Raw genomic sequence first — 5,426 nt, forward strand, 5'->3', positions numbered from 1 at the left:
ATATGTCAACTGAATCATGCAATATGTATGTTATGCAATATGTTAACTGGACACATGCAATATGTCTGTTAACTGAATCAGTGATCATCTTGCCTGAATTTTGCTTTGATCTTGCCACTGTTCCTATTCGTATTTTTGGTTCATTTTCTAGTGCCTGTGTTTAATTATTTCTTTTGTGTGTATGTCTATCCTGCCTGACCCTAATTGAGTATGACATTGTCTATTTGATCCATTTTTTCCCATGTCCAAAACAGAACAGTCATGTGATCAAGCCTTTTAACTTAGAACAACTTGTTTTGAAATTAAATTATTTTGGGCTCAAGGGCAGAACAATAGTTTTCTATTCTCTCACGTTTGCCGATTCTCTGCATAACAGTGTATTCAATAAATATTAAGCAAATAAAATGTGATTTCAGAGAAAATATTGATTACAGGTATTAGTGGAACAGCTTAACATGTCTAATAGGGCAGTATACTCAGTAGAGCTTGGTTTGGGGGCAGTTTGGCATCAGCCAGTTGGAATTTGAATGTTGGTGCTGCCATTGACTTTGTGATCCTGAGCCTCAGTCTTCTCCATCTTTAAAATAAGGTTAATAAAACTCACTCATTGAGGTCTTATGATGAATAAATAGGATAAAATTTTACCAACATGAAGCACACAGTACAGTGGTCTATCATTGTTGTTTTACTATTTTCTTTCTGGCCAATTTGTAGTTTTTATTAGTATGAAATAGGAGATTCTTCACATTCGCATATTATGCCTACATGTGTATTGGTGTATTTTCTTCTACAAAAAAGAGATATTAAATACATGTAAAAGCCTCCAGGTTGTTATAATTCTGGGCACAGAGGAGGATGTGCAATAAACAAATGAGTTTTATGTTGCAGCTTCCAGAGATGGAGAAATCTGGAGACTGGACCAGAATGTCAGGAGGATACAACTCTGCAAATAGCCTGTTTTCAGTCAGCTGGCCACTAAGATGTTCCAGTTCCAAAATGAGTTGCAGACTATTTAAGTTAGAGAGAGTCAGACACTTTAAACTGGAATGTAGGATATGTCATTTGATGTTAAAGAGAAGGATTGCTTTAATCATATACTTTTCAAAGCTATGCGATAGAGTTGAAAATGAAGTCTTTTAAAATATGTACTTTCATTTTTTAAAAAGCAGTTCTGAAACCATGTTATTTGGAATGAAGACCTTGAGCTGGAGATGAATTTCCTTAAAACTTACTTCTTGAGCTTTATCATTACATCTCCACGTAAATGAGGAAATTAGACCTCAAAATGATCTTGCGTATAATACACACACGTGCGCGCACACACGCACACACACACAGACACACACACACAACTAGCCCAATTTTAGTGTTCATATTTCTATGGCATTCTCTGTTTCAGAATTAATTAAAAATAAAATCTTGGAGAGTTAAGTTCTGCTGTTTTGTGCCCATATGATAACTACAAATTGAAAAATCATGAAATATGTGAAGCTGGGTTAACTTCTTAAAGTACAATTTTAAAATAAAGAGAGGGAAAATTACACCCCGCCCACACACACAGACATTTAAGTTTTGGGGGCCAGATTTACTCTCCTCAGTCACAGACACAGCTGGACAGTTGCAGATCTTCGTGGCTGGAACAAGCCAGCCCACAAGGGTTACTGTAGCTCATAGCAAATCTGACTTTCTCCCTGCAGGAAGATCCAGAAATAGAGCCCAGAAGGTAGAAAGCATGTTTTCATGGTTTCTTCTCTTAAATTCCTATTAGGTAGCTCACTCCTCGCTTGGACAGAGTAAAGAGGTGGGTAGAGCCGGGAAATACTCTTTCCATATTTTTCCCGTGTGTGTGTGTGTGTGTGTGTGTGTGTGTGTGTGTGTGTGTGTGTGTGCTACATTGCCTAACACTATTGTGTAATACATATTTTTGTTTAATCTCTCTCTATACACATTATATACATATACATGTATATGTATATACATGCATACCTACATGTATTTTCTCTTTAATGTTTATTTAAATATGTTTAAAAGGTATATACATACACATGTATACTCCTTATGAGAAAGAAAGAGGATCAAAGAGAATAAACAGAAAATAGAAGGAAATTTTTCAATTGTTTCAAGTTTCAAAGTAAAAAGTTAGAATAGTCATGAGAGTTTAGGAACATCAGCTAATTTGCTGAAGATAAATTACCATCATCATTTCTATTTACCTTGATCTTTTAATGTTAGGATTAATATTATTGTCATAATATGTCACCAAAATCATGAAGAACTTAAATATTGATGACATATTTTTTTAGAAAGTTAGGCAAGTATGAGTTCCCCCAAGAAGCACATTTTGCCTTTTCATATAGAATAAGATCCATTTTTATATAACAATTATTTGTTTTTGGTTTGTTTTCCATGTTTTTTTTTTTTCCAGAAAGAATCAGGGTGGCATTACGTTATAAATTCTTCTATTTATATGCTTGATTGTGCTCTCAGAATCCAGAGGCATAAAGTCTCCAGTGAATAAATACCTGTTTCCTTACTTAAAGGTCAGAAATTCCATTTGTATTATCCATCATGTAAATGTTTTCAAAAACACTGGTAGCTTTAGTGTTGTATATACTTCATGAAAAATATATAAACCAAGGCATTCACAGCATTTTTATATGAGGACTTTAAAAATCCAGGAATACGATTATGTTAATTTTCTTTTGGATTTTTTCTGAGAAGTAGCTTGAAATAATAATTTACATATAAAGTTTTTGTTTATTATTAACTTTTTCATTACATACCTTTTCCCTGTTTTCATTCTCTGGAAAGGATATAGGATGTCAACATAAATTGAAGATGTGACTATAGATTGCTTTAGACAAAGTACCTGTGCTTTGTGTTTAATAAGACTACAGAATAAAAGAAGAAATGTTATTTATGATCATCCTGACAATTGAAACATAAAGAATGCTGTTAAATACCACTGACTCTCATGTTCACTTTTAATTATCTTTTGAATTCTAGTTGAAATCATTTGCTCTGTGTTATGATACAAATAGGACAGTCTTATAAAATAGAAGGATTCTTTATAAATATTGAAAGATCCCATAATTCTATTTATGCCTGTTTTAGTCATTTTTAATTTTAAGAAATTTGTTAACTTGTGCTTATCTTTCCATACACATTACTGGTATTTAATGAAAGATTTCTGTAACTAAAATGGTACATAACTTTCTTTTTTTAACTTAAAAAATTTTTTTTAATGTGTATTTATTATTGAGAGACAGAGATAGAGTGTGAGTGGGGGAGGGGCAGAGAGAGGGAGACACAGAATCCAAAGCAGGCTCCAGGCTCTGCTCTGAGCTGTCAGCCCAGAGCCCGACACGGGGCTTGGACTCATAAACTGTGAGATCATGACCTGAGCCAGTCAGAGGATCAACTGACTGAGCCACCCAGGCGCCCCGGTCCATAACTTTCTTGAAGAATTCACATGACATTATAACATTATTTGTTTATTCTTATTTCCAATAACTTTTGTTACTGGGATAGCAATAGGTTTGCCTTTATTGAACCTTAGAAAAAATAAAGCTTTTCTAAAAACAGCTCTTTGATCTATTTAAATTTTAGCTAAGTAAATAGGTGATCAAAGAGCATCCTTATTGTCTCTAATATCATTGTGTTGGATGTGTATGTTGGGGTAGGTGGGAGTGTGGAATTTGTATTCTTTTTTCTTTGTCTCTTTCAGTGGATTAGGCCATAGCCTTGATGTCCGCTGCAGGCAGCAAAAGGGCTCACCACTGTGTTCCCTTTCTCGTTCAACCAGCCTGGCTGCCTGTGCTCCAGGGCAGAGGAGGAAGCCTCTTCTGTCTCCATGACAACCGTGTGTCCTCCGGGAAGCTGCTGGTAGCTAAAGACCTTCTGAGAGCTGGGGGAGGGGCCGTTTCTGAGGAAATCCTCACCTCATTTTCCCTCTTTCCCGAGTAATTTGCTTAATTGTGTCTCTTTTTTATTGTGTTTCTACATAATGCTGATACCCAAAAGCCACACACCCAAAACCTTATTTTATAAAACAAAAATGCCCACATAACAAGGATTTTTCTAGCATCTGCTACATAGTTTCACATCCCCCTCACTCCTTTTGTGTTAACTTTAACTTTGTTTCTATTTTCTCCAATTCCCTGAAATGATTTAAATGTTAATGATCATTGGAAAGCCAGACACTGCCTGAACTTGGGAATACTGTTGCTCTTATACATTATGAATATTTGAAAGGAAAAAATGTTCTTTTTTTACCTTTGGTTTAAACAGCCTTACTAGCATAATTGCAAGTTGTAGCCCCCCATAAAAAAAAAAAAAAAAAAAAAAACTGTTTTACATGAGAAAACACAGATGTATGTCATACATTATACAAACCTAAATTTAACAAATTCATTAGGAAGTGTGTATTTGATTTACATTTCCTATAAATTCTCAGCAACATTTAACATACATATTTATTCCTTAAAAAAGGTCTGTTCATAGAAAATAAGATTCCACCCCCACCCCCTGGCCCCGTGGTTATAGCTGGTAATGGTATAACCAATGAGCTGGTACCACCATTATCTTTCCTCTGTTCTTTATATTTTGTCTCTCAACAGTCTTATAGTTTTGTGGTTTTCAAGTAGCATCTTGAATCAAATGAGTTATAATTGTATCATAATTGTCCCGGACCCTTCTTTAGTAGGGTGCAGTAGCTTCATGCAGAATGAATTTACATAAGCTGGAACTACGTTTCCCAGAATGCCCCTTTTCACATGGCTTTGTCTCATCATTACGCAAGAGCCAAACAGAAAGCTGCCATATTACTTTGCTCTGAGGGTGCTGTGTGGCATGGAGCAAGGGGCCAAATTGTGCCTGTTGCCGGTCATCACGCGGGCGCAGAGTAGTGCTAGGGCCTTGGCTCCTTCAGTCCCTGGCAGGTCTCCTTTTTCACCTTCTCCAGGCCCTGGACCAGGCCGATTGTGCATCTCTGTGTGGCAGGGTGCCTGCGTCTCCCACACCTCACACACCGTCTGCAGCCTCTCTTTTGGCTTCTCCAAATCCTGGGCCAGGTGCGTGTGCAGGAGAAATTTGACCAAATTTTAAAAGAGAAATAGACAAATCCATAATTGCATACGAGAGTTTACAATAATTTTCTCTGTAACTAATAGAATAGGCAATTGAAAACTCGGTAAAAACAGAGATGATTAAACACTATGTAGATCACTACCTTATAAGAGCAGAATCAACAATAGCAGAATAGACCTTGTTTTCAAATATATATAGAACATTTCCTGAAAATGACTATAGTTGGCCTTCCAACAACTCAAGGCTTTGGGTCGCCCCTCTCACCCCCAGCCAATCTGTGTGTAACTTTGACTCCTCCCAAACTTAACTGCCTATAGCCTACTGTTGATTAGAAGCCT

Source organism: Puma concolor, chromosome C1 (genome assembly GCF_028749965.1).
Source record: "Puma concolor isolate L17-30 chromosome C1, mPumCon1.1.hap2, whole genome shotgun sequence".
NCBI lineage: Eukaryota > Metazoa > Chordata > Mammalia > Carnivora > Felidae > Puma > Puma concolor.